Source organism: Rana temporaria, chromosome 8, assembly GCF_905171775.1.
Source record: "Rana temporaria chromosome 8, aRanTem1.1, whole genome shotgun sequence".
Lineage (NCBI taxonomy): Eukaryota > Metazoa > Chordata > Amphibia > Anura > Ranidae > Rana > Rana temporaria.
This window is the reverse complement of record NC_053496.1, coordinates 135,530,152-135,542,336: the sequence shown is the minus strand read 5'-3', so window position 1 is coordinate 135,542,336 and position 12,185 is coordinate 135,530,152.

The window sequence follows — 12,185 nt, the reverse complement described above, 5'->3', positions numbered from 1 at the left end:
AGGGTTTGGGCGGGTCAAAAATCCAGTAATCCTGGAAATGTACGTAAATATAGCGTTCCAAAAACTTCTCAGGTGTTTGCACGTCCAGAACATGTGGAGCAGGTTACCTGACTCCCCACAGTTCCTCCAACATAGTGGTGAGCCAAGATGGACAAACTTGGAGAGCCTGTAGGGAGTGAGATACCACCTGAGGGCAATTTTTTGGGCCAATTCCCAGTGGTTTATACAGCTAGACGCTTTGTAGATTGAGCGGAATGCTTGCTTCCACTGTTGTTCTGTAAAAGTCACTCCTAAATCCTCCTCCCACTTCTCAAACGGCCGGGATTTCTTAAAATACATTTTGTGTTGGAAAAAGTTGTAAAAAATTGCGATACCCTTGGGTGGTGCTGGATCAGAAGTGTAAAAGTCCCATGCCTCCCTATGGAAGCACATTTGATAAGAAGTTAGGGATTTCAAAAAATGGGCAATCCTAAGATAAGCATAGTGATCCCTATGGGACAATGCAAATTGGCCCTGAAGGGAGGCGAACGGGCGAAGGACATTATTGTGGAAGAGGTTCTCTATGTACAGGATACCTTTGTCCCGCCAGTCCGACATCGAAAGGTTCGGGATAGCCAGAGAAAGGATCTCTATGGGAACTGAAAGCTCTACGCATCCAGAGGGCAGGGGAGGCGCATCACGCAGCTCCCTCCAGGCCGCAAGAGAGGCCCGAAGTGTGAGCGGTAAAGTACTTAGCGGAAACGGTTTCCACGTGTCCAGTAGTAGCAGGAGTTTGAGATTTTTAGTCGGGCTAAGGGACATCTCAATGTCGGTCCAGATAGAGTTAGGGTCGTTCGGGGAGGTCAGCCATGGTCTGAGTTGTGTCAGAATCGACGCCCGAAAATAGTCTTGAATGTCCACAAGCCCCATCCCTCCCACCGATCTATGTCTGACCAATAAGGTTCTGGCACAACGGGGTCTTTTTGATTTCCAAATAAATTTGGACAGGATGCCATTGAGGGCTTTAAGGTGCACCCTGGGAATGGGGATGGGAAGCGTTCTAAAGATGTAAAGCATCTGAGGTAGGATCATCATTTTAAATGTGGCTAAACGTCCAGTCCAAGATAGCTCCGTATTAGCGAATCTATTGGTGTCTTTAGTCAGTTTGTCGATCAAAGGTAAGTAGTTGGCATCCGCAAGTTTGGATGGGTCCGCCATTATTTTAATTCCTAGATAGGAGATAAAGGATTTGCTCCAAGTGTAGGGGAAGGATTTTTGGAGATGAGCTTTTGTAGGAGGTGGAGTGCCCAGGTCAAGAATGATTGACTTTGAGAAGTTCACCTTGTAATAAGAGATGTCACTGAATGCTGCTAGTGCGTCATGGGCATGCGGCAATGAGGTCGAGGGAGAGGTGAGGAAGATGATTATATCGTCGGCAAAGAGATTAATAGTGTGGGATCTACCTTGAACAGGGAAACCCTTGATATCCGGATGGGATCTAATCCTCTCCGCTAGGGGTTCTATCAAAAGATTAAAGATTGAGGGGGAGAGGGGGCACCCCTGTCTTGTGCCATTAGAGATAGTAAATGCATCCGACAGCAGGTTTGATGTATACACCTGAGCACAAGGGGAGGAGTACAAGGCAAGTATGGCCGAAAGGATGGGTCCCGTGAAGCCAAACCTCTGTAGAGTATATCTCATGTACCCCCAATGTATCCTGTCGAACGCCTTCTCCGCGTCCAAGGACAACAGCAGAGAAGGCGTCCGACAGGACTTAGCACACTGCACCACCCCGAGCACCCTCCTAGTCGCATCTGACGCCTGTCTCCCCGGGGTAAAACCAGATTGATCAGGGCTGATAAGGGTCGGGAGGACAGGGAGAAGTCTATGGGCCAGGATCTTTGCGTACAGCTTAACGTCAGTGTTGAGCAAGGATATGGGTCTGAAGTTAGCCGGGGTGGTGGGATCCTTGCCTGGTTTAGGAATTGTAACCACATAAGCCTTCAGCATCTCGGAGGGGAACGAGGCAGAGGACACAGCTTCAGTAAACACAGCTTGTAGTGTGGGTGTCAGACTGTCCTGTAGGAGCTTATAATAATCACCCGGCAGCCCGTCCGGTCCTGGGGATTTACCCAGTGGGAGTGATTTAATGGCGCTTCTGATCTCAGATTCCCCTATGGGTGCGTTCAGTGACGTGAGTTGACCCTCCGATAGGGAGGGGAGATTGATCTTAGCAAAAAAGGCCTGGATGGCATCTTCTGAGGGTTGGGGCGTTTTGGGGTCTCTATTTAGATTATATAAGGAGGAGTAGTACTCCGCAAAGGAGTTCGCTATGTCCTTGGGGTTCACAATTTTAGAATTGTTGGACGAGTGGAGAAGGTATGGAATTTTAGATTTGACCCTAGCGGCTTTAAGTCTTTGGGCCAGGAATTTACCAGCACGGTTACCTGAGGAGTAATGGGTCAGTTTTAGGGCCCGCAGGTGTTTGTCATATTGGTGGATTAATAGAAGTCTGAGATCAGAGCGGCTCTGTGATAGTTTTTGTGCAAGTTGATCTGTAGCTTTGAGCTTATTTTGGGCTTCTAAGAGTTGGATGTCCCTAAGGAGCCTGTCCACTTTCTGTGTCCTCAGCCTTTTCTCCCTCGCACATATCTGCAAAATGATCCCTCTAACAAAAGCCTTATGGGCACACCATAATATCGCAGGATCCGAGACCGAACCTGCATTCTCCGCAAAAAATTGGGACAAACTCTTGGATAACATAGACACATGGGATGATGACTGAAAAACTCGGGAGTTAGCCCGCCACACATATGCAGGGCTCGGGGTGTGCCCCTCCACCACCGTAATCGACACAGGTGCATGGTCAGACCAAGAGATCTCGTGGATGGTGGAGGAGGACACCGCCTGCAGGAGCATTTTATCCACCAGAATCAGGTCAATCCTGGAGTAAGAGTTGTGTCTGGCAGAATGGAAAGTATAGTCACGCTCATCAGCGTGCTGGCACCTCCAAACATCAAAAATGTCTTCAGCGTGAAACAGGGGTTGAAGCTGGGGTGGGGTTCATTTCGTACCAGACGATGAGTCCAGAGTGTGGTCTGCTGTTAAATTGTGGTCCCCACATATTACCAGGGATCCCCTTTTGAGGGCAGCTATTTTACTATAAAGTCTCTTCAGAAACCGGATTTGGTGGGAGTTTGGAGCGTACAAGCTGACCAGAGTGAAGGGTTTGTTGTTGAGTTCCAAAAGCAAAATGAGATACCTCCCCTCTGGGTCAGCGTGGGTTTTCAACAATGTAAGGGCCACCGTGTCTCTGAAAGCAATGAGAACCCCTTTTTGTTTAGTGGGGGCTGAAGCCATGAGGATATGTGGAAAGTTCCTGTGTTGAAAGCGAGGAGGCTCAGAAGCCCGAAAGTGCGTCTCTTGTATGCAAAGAACGTCGGCCTGGAGTTTAAGCGCTTCCCTCCAGACCGAGGCCCGCTTGGCCGGGTGGTTAAGGCCGTTGACATTGAGGGACACTATTTTAAGCGCCATGGTCACAGTGTGGGTGCGGATGATAACAGTACCTTAGTTCCATAAACTTCAGAGGCTCCAGGTTTTCGGCATCACTGACAGGCAGGGGGAAGGTGGACGATCCAGTTCGGAGCGGTGCAGGGAGAGCAGCATGAACGGAGAGCAGACCATTCCAGGAAGAGGGAGGGAGGACGGGGAACAAAAAGAAAGTCAAAAAAAGAAAAGAAAAAAGCAAATAATGTAGTAAAAATGCGACTTGTCCATGCAAGAACCAGAGGGTAGGGTTTCTACCCACAACTGAGGGGGTAAACATAACGTGCGTACACGTACGCCAGGTCAAGGTGGGAACCTTGAGGTTCAGAAAAAACTAACCATATAGGCATATTATGAGCTGGATTTGTTTTTGCCACTCTTCTTCCTCACCACTGTTTGCCATTCAGATTGGACTCCTATTTTCTCTGGGGACGAGGCACTAGGTTGTGATTGCTCCGGAAGGATGTCCATAGCTCTGAGTAGAGCAAGGCCCTCGTCTATACTCGTCACTACAGAGTTTTTTCCGTCATGAGTGATAGTGAGCTTTACTGGGAAACCCCAGCGGTAGGGGACATTATGATTCCGTAACGCTTTGGTTACAGGGATCAGAGACCTACGCTTTTGCATCGTAAATTGAGATAAGTCCGCATAGAGTTGGATGCGTTCAAATTGCTCAGGAAGTTGCTGCGTTTTGCGGAAAGTCATCATAAGCTGGTCCTTCACATGATAAAAATGCACCCGCATTAAAACATCCCGGGGGATATTATCAGGAAGGTGGGCTGGCTTGGGCAATCTGTGGATGCGATCTATCTGCAGTTCGGACTCCGGGATAGAGGGGAGGATTTGGTGAATCAAGTCCCGAGCATAGTGATGAAGTTGTGCTGGGAGGACTGACTCAGGGACCCCCCTAATTTTTACATTGTTCCTCCTCGATCTGTCCTCGAGGTCGGCCACCTTTGCCCTAAGCCAAGCTAGTTCTTCTGAGTGGTCAGCATGGGCATCAATCAGGGTATTATGAGAGCTGGCAAATTCACCCATTTTTTCCTCCACATGTGTGACACGCTCCCCCATTTCTCCCATCTCAGCCTTGAAGTTACGCATGCATTGCATCATATCAGCGTGCATGGAGCTACGTAGGGAAACTAACATGTCCTTTAAAGTTGTATCTGAAACCGCCTTACCTGAGGTAGGAAAGGCAGTGAATGGGTCAATCAGCTCCCTCGTGTCCTCCATGGAGTCCTGTCCAGGTCTCAGTGTCCCTGCATCTCCCTCCAAGCGGGGCTTAGATTTGGCAGGGCTTCTGGAGAGAGGAGTAGATGCTGGGGTGAGTGTCGCTGGAGACCTCCGTGACAAGCCTGCTTGGTCTCCTGGGCTGGACGCGGTCGAATGTGAGCCACGCGAGGAGGCCGGGGAGACAGTCTCCGGAGCGGCGCCATCTTGGTGTAGGCCGCGGCCCTTCGGAGGATAAAAGTCCTCCAATTTCCGCGGCTCCCTTGACTCCTTACGTTTGCGGGTCATACCGCTGCCGTCCGGGGTCTGATACGCGGAGAGTCCGAGTGGATGTGAGCTGTGGTAGTGCCTCTATCGTCGGCGGTTCCCGTGCCTGGAGCGGAGCTGTCGGATTACACGTCCATGCAGCTTCGCGCGGTAGCCACGCCCCGCAAAAAGCGCTTATTGATTGGTTTGCGCAAAAGTTATAGCGTTTACAAAATAGGGGGTATTTTTATGGCATTTTTATTAATATTTTTTTTTTACTAGTAATGGCGGCAATCAGCGATTTATTTTCGGTACTGCGACATTATGGCGGACACTTCGGACAATTTTGACACATTTTTTGACCATTGGCATTTTTATAGCGATCAGTGCTATAAAAATGCATTGGATTACTATAAAAATGCCACTGGCAGGGAAGGGGATAACACTAGGGGGGCGAGGAAGGGGTAAATTATGTTCCCTGTGTGTGTTCTAACTGAAGGGCGGAGTGGGACTGACTAGGGGATATGACTGATCGCTGTTCATACATTGCGATTCGGCACTGCGTCGCTTTAACTGACAATTGCGCGGACGTGCGACGTGACTCCCAAACAAAATTAACGTCTTTTTTCCCCCCACAAATAGAGCTTTCTTTTGGTGCTATTTGATTACCTCTGCAGATTTTATTTTTTTACGCTATAAACAAAAATAGAGCGGCAATTTTGAAAAAAAAAGGAATATTTTGTACTCTTTACTATAATAAATATCGCTTTATAAAAAAAAAAAAAAATCTGCGCTGAAACCCTTATTAAATAAATTATGAAAAAATTACACCAACGTGCAAACAAGAAAGGTTGCAAAAGTAAAAATAAATGATAAATGAAGTGGTGCTGCAAAAACCTTAAAACTTCAGTCAACATACATATATAAAAAAATGAATTGTGTTCCCACCTAGAAAATGTTTAATTATCATACAAACTCAAGTGTCCTTCAACAATAGTGTTCATACAAAGAAACAATAACGTGTGAGTTCATAAATACTAAAGGATTAAGATTCGTTCCAATAGATAAATATGAGCGGACTCATAAATGGCAAAGTCCATAGAAATTAAATGGGATGAGGAAAACTTGACAGCAGGTGAATCTACTCTGATGTTCTGTTCATCTAGTAAAAGAAAGGCATTCACAGCCAGTTACCAGATCGAAGACACCCATCAGAATATACTCCAGCCAGGCCAGGATAATTATCCGGGGATTCCTCCTCCAGGACACACCGTTCGCGTTGTACTGAATTCCGTTCGGCTTACACTGGATGGGAACATGATTTACTATTTCCTATGAGGGAGCCATGCCCCCTCTTTTGGAAACGTTACATCGATGATGCTATTTTTTTATGGAGCAGGGATGAGGAGTCCCTTCATCAGTTCATGAGTGTTATCAATAATAACCTATGGGGAATTCGATTCACTTACGAACACCGTAGGACTTCCATTACATTTCTGGATTTAGTTATTTTTAAGGAACATGGACGTCTGTGCACTAAAACGTACATTAAAAGCACAGACAGGAATGGCTATATTACTTCAAGTAGTAACCATCATCCGAATTGTCTGAAAGCCATTCCGAAGGGGCAATTTAGGCGCATTAAGCACAATTTCACATTTCCGGAGTACTTCCAGAGTCAGGCCAAGATTTTGAGAGAACGTTGTATTGAAAAGGGATATGATACCATTACCTTGGATGAAGATCTAAGGACTGTTTCGTCATTGGATAGACAGGATTTGTTGGTTCCTAGGGTTAAGGATGTTTCCAATTGCCCCAACCAATATGAGCGGTCTTTTCTTACAACCTTTTCATTACAGTATTTGTGGATAAATGGGATATTTAGGAAACATTGGCAAGTTCTTAAAAGCGATAAAATCCTGGCACCTGTGTTACCTGATAAACCTAAAATCCTTTTTAGATGTAATAGGTCATTGAAAGATATTGTGGCCCCTAGTGCTATTGACCCTCCAATACGCCCCACAATGTTTGGTAATTTAAAAGGGTATTTTCCCTGCAAAAAGTGTGCTGTATGCAAAACATCACAAACTATTAGAACTTCGACTTTTACATTTCACGTTACTTCTAAAACCTTCCAGATTTCTGAGTTTATTACCTGCAGTACTGTAGGGGTCATATACCTTTTGAAATGCCCATGTGGGCTACAATATGTTGGACATACCACCAGAGCCCTTAAATGTTCATATAGGGGAGCATCTCTCTAATATCAGGAGAGGGTTCATAGGGCACAGTGTTTCATGCCATTTCCGCCATTTCCATCATTGAGATACATCTTTACTCCAGGTTATAGCTATAGAAAAATGTGTTCCACACTGGAGGGAAAATGATCTGAAGAGATATATTTCCCACCGTGAGACCAGGTAGATTTTTGATCTCCAGTGTTATAACCCCCTGGGACTCAATGTGGTATGGGACATCAATTTTCATATTAATAATAGCTCAGTTCCATATTGGCATAATTATTACCTTGGGAACCCTTCCCCCCTCTTGTCTGTGGAATCCTCCCCTATCTTAGTATTGAGTTCCTCCTTCCTTGTCCCCCCCCCTTTTTTTTCTGACATATTGCAATTTCCTCCTTTAGTGTTTGGATATTTAGGGAGAAGAATACGTTTTTTCAAAAAAATGTATGTATAATTTTTTAATATATATTTTTTAATATATAGTCTTATTTATATACATTTTTGCATTGGTCAGATAATTTGATATACTATTTCCAATATGGAAGTCTGGGGGAGTTCATATCCCCTCCAGGCTCCCTGAGGAAAATTAGTTTTATTGTCAACTAATACAATTGATATGTGTGCCATTTTTTATGTATTGTTTGATTTTTAATGTATTGGTTACTATGTAAAATCAAAATGTGATTAGGTTCTGAGGTATTTTTCTCATATTATTTTTTTATGCTATTTTATTAACACGTTTTTTATAATAAGCAGAATTTGGAGTTGCAGTGTGAGCTGTGATGGAATACGGAAGTTTTTGTCTGTTTCCACGGCTCCCTTTGCATCCGTTTTGTAGAGGAGCATGTGTGTCACCGGTGGGCCGACTTTGTTTGTGGCTTCCGGTGTCTCACGATGCTTTTCGCGCCTTTTCTTGCCTTTAAAATGTTGTGGTAAGTGATGTATGGATACGTTCTCCTTTCCCAGAATAATCCTGTTACGGGGAAACACGTCGGGTGGAGTCAGTACTCTATCCGTCACCACGCACGAGCCGATTGGACTGTCAGCCGCGGCTGTGTTTTTTTTTATCTTTGCATGCCCTTTGATGTATTTGCGGTGGGTTTACAGTGCAATCCAACTTTTTAAATAAATGCCTTTGAACCTTCATACTACACCATGAGGCTTTCTTCTTTTTATCCTGCCTGAGTGTTACATGGAATCGGTGATCCGATCGGGTGAAACTGTGAGGAGTATACCGCAGCAGGAATCCAGTGTAAGCCGAACGGATTTCAGTACAACGCGAACGGTGTGTCCTGGAGGAGGAATCCCTGGATGATTATCCTGGCCTGGCTGGAGTATATTCTGATGGGCGTTATATGATTTTCTATCTGGTAAGCGGCTGTGAATTCCTTTCTTTTACTAGATGAACAGAACATCAGAGTAGATTCCCCTGCTGTCAAGTTTTCCTTATCCCATTTAATTTATATGGACTTTGCCATTTATGAGTCCGCTCATATTTATCTATTGGAACGAATCTTCAGAGTTAATCCTTTAGTATTTATGAACTCACACGTTATTGTTTTATTGTATGAACACTATTGTTGAAGGACACTTAAGTTTGTATGATATAATACATTTTTTTATATATAAACGTTGCTTTGCCTGCCTGTGCCATTCTGCCAACGTATAAGTGCGTGAGGCAGTTGGCAAGCGGTTAAGTAAGAAACACATCTAGGAGTTTTTTTTATTTATCTACACTCCCCGCTGACATAACCTCCATCCTGAAGATCCTCCTGTGTGCCTTTGGCTGCTGCCGGCGGGAGAGGAGAGGAGGGAAATCTGATAGTGATCAGTGCGGCGGGTAGGGGAAATAACTGGAACCGATCTATTGTGGTTCGCCCTGCAGCCGGCTTTCAGCGGCTGCAGGGTGAGCCACAAAAGATTGGTTCCAGTTACTTACCCCACCCACCACACTAATCACTCTCTCTGTCCAGTGTCAACATGCGATTCCCCCTGCTGGGGGTGGGGGGGGTGGGGGGGAATACAGGGGCTCCTAGACAGTGCCCAGGGGTGCCAGTGTGATAAAACACCCCTGCACATGTCTTGTTTAGAGTCCGTAAGCTAAATAGTTTCCTCACAATTCTTGAATCCCCATTGAAAGATATAGTTTATTGCAATCATATTCCCTCCCCCTTAGGCCTCGTACACAAGACCGGTTTCCTCGGCAGAATCCATCAAGAAACTTGGTGGGAGAGCTTTTTTGCCGAGCAAACCGGTCGTGTGTACATTTTTTTCATCAAGGAAACTGTCGAGGAACTCGACGAGCAAAAAAGAGAGAAAGTTCTCTTTTTCCCGGACGGGAGTCTCAATTTGCTCGTCGTGTTCCTCGTCGGGCTGGTTTTCGACGAGAAACTCGAGCGTGTGTATGCTAAGAAACCTATGCTTGCTCAGAATAAAGTATGAGAAGGGAGTAAAAGTAGCATTTGTAATGGAGATAACACATTTTTCAAGCTGTAACAGACTGAAAAGTGCAAATCGTCTCTTAACAAACTTTTACTTAACACGCAAACACATGAGATTAGCAAAACCAGCTCCAAGAGTTGTGCCAGTGGAATCGAACTTCCCCTGCCGTTGTATGTGTTGTATGTCACCGCGTTTGAGAACGAGGAGATTTTGTCTTGACAGTGTGTATGCAAAGCAAGCTTGTCGAGTTCCTCGACAAGCCTAACAAGGAACTCGACAAGGAAAGCAATGTGTTTCGCCCGTCGAGTTCCTCGGTCGTGTGTACGAGGCCTAAGTGTCTTTCCTTCATGGAGAATATATTTAATGTTTGTAGTTGTATCTCATAACTGAGATACTCGGCCCCCTTATTAGCGTGGTTGCGCTTCACTGAACTTTCTCAAGTTTAGACACATCCTTCCTGAGGCCAAACTGCAGCATACTCAAGATGCTGTAGAACCAGAGTTTTGTAAACTGGTAGAATTATAGTTTTATCCCTTGAGTAAATACCTTTTTTATGCATATTACTCTGCTGGCCTTCCTTGCTGCAGCTTGGTACATGCTATTACATAGTCTATCCTCTACTAGCAACCCCACATCCTTTTCCATCCTTGATTCCCCCAGAGGTTTTCCCCCCAGCCAGTAATGTGCATTCATATTTTTAGTTTCCAATTGACCCTCTTCTGCCATATAGCTGTCCACCCCACTAATTAAATTGGTCTACTTCTAAAGCTGCTATATGCTGTTGTGACGTCATAGATATGCTTAGCTTTATATCATCAACAACACTGAGATTGAACTACTATGTTAACAAACTTTGTTGCAGATTCCTACCTTTTGTTATTCTGAAGAAATAGCTGTTTGTTTGTGTCCAAAGTGAATCTGTATGAGAGTGGTTTTATATTTATCAATCAGCTACTGCACTTTATGGGTCCTAATGAGGAAAGTAGCAGGATCTAAATCCTTTTAGATGTGATTTCCCTTTGGGAGTATCTCCTAAAAAGATTTTTTTGTTGCAGAGGATGCATAAAATCCGAAAGGGTCCGGCAGACCCTTTTCAGCGAACAGTCTGTCCGTGTGTACGAGGCCTTAGAGCTCCTAGCCATCTGTTCAGTGACCCCCTCAGATGTTTTTGCATTACTCTAAAGTCTTCAAGTGGGGGGTGTCACCGTGTCTTGTCTACCAGCAGTCTAATACTCACAACACCTTAATTAAAAAGATAAAGAAAGAGAGACAGGAGAGAGAAAGAAAAAAAAGAAGGGAGAGAGGAGAAGAGAAGAGAAAAGGGGGGAGGGGGGGAAGGGGAATAAAAAAAAGGGGGGGGGAAAGGGGGGGGAGTGGAATCTGTGGACATTATCAAAAGTATCGCCCAGAGAAAATAGGGAGAGGAGATATTGAATGGGGAGGAAAAGGACACCAAAATAAGACTGGACAAACTGGGAGAAGGACGCAGAGAGGAGAAAGAGAGAGAGGGAGAGAAACAAACAAGGGGAGGTAGGGGGAGGGAGAAGAAGGGATGGGGAGGAATCACTGCTGTATCCCCTTGCCAGGTTAAGAATTGAGTAGGGCCGATCCTTCATCAGAGAAGATAAAAATATTTCAGAGCCTCCACGCCTCAGAGTGCCTCTCCTGTTTGTTTTGGGCCGTGAGAACCAAATCTTCCAATTTTTTTATATCCACATTCCCACTGACGGGGGAGAACTTTTCTTCCATCTGAGGGGGATGCAGGATTTGGTTGGTTCAGTAGGTGCCTAATGATTGACTTTCTGTAGCTCTGTGCTGGTATTGAGGTAGCTTGAAGCAGAAAAAAGGTAGGGTCGTCACAGATTACATGGTTGGTGAACTTCGGGGTGACCGTTTTAACTGTTGTCCAAAAGTGTTGTAAGCGGGGGCAGGACCAGAAGATATGGAGAAGTGTTCCCACCTCTGACTGGCATCTCCAGCATTTGTTCGTGGCTGTGGGGAAGTATCTGTGCAATACCTGAGGTGTGTAGTACCACCTGGTTAAGATCTTGTAGTTAAGTTCCTGAATTTTTGTGCATATTGACATTTTCAGTGAGAATCAAATTATCGTCTGTTTTTGGGCGTCTGTGAATGAGCGGAAAACCATATTTTAATAGCACTGGAAAACAAAAGGATAGACACAAGAGCGCTAAACCCTATATTAAGCATAAACCATTTCTTAAATGGATAAAATTGCTCTCACAGAAAAATGGCATGTGCTAGGCATAACAGTCTGGGTCGACTGAAAGCCGGGAGTGATGAATTGTAAATCAGGACCCCTGCCCTGGTCACCATTATGGGTATGAGAGCGCACTTGTGATGGAATAACGCCGCTGTCACTGGCAGCTAGATCTTAATGTATTCAATATATCAACCTCAGGATCATATTTAGGATATGGCTGTTATTTTTTTCTGGTATCATTATTATTATTGAAATTTAAAAAAAATCTATTTTATGTTTGT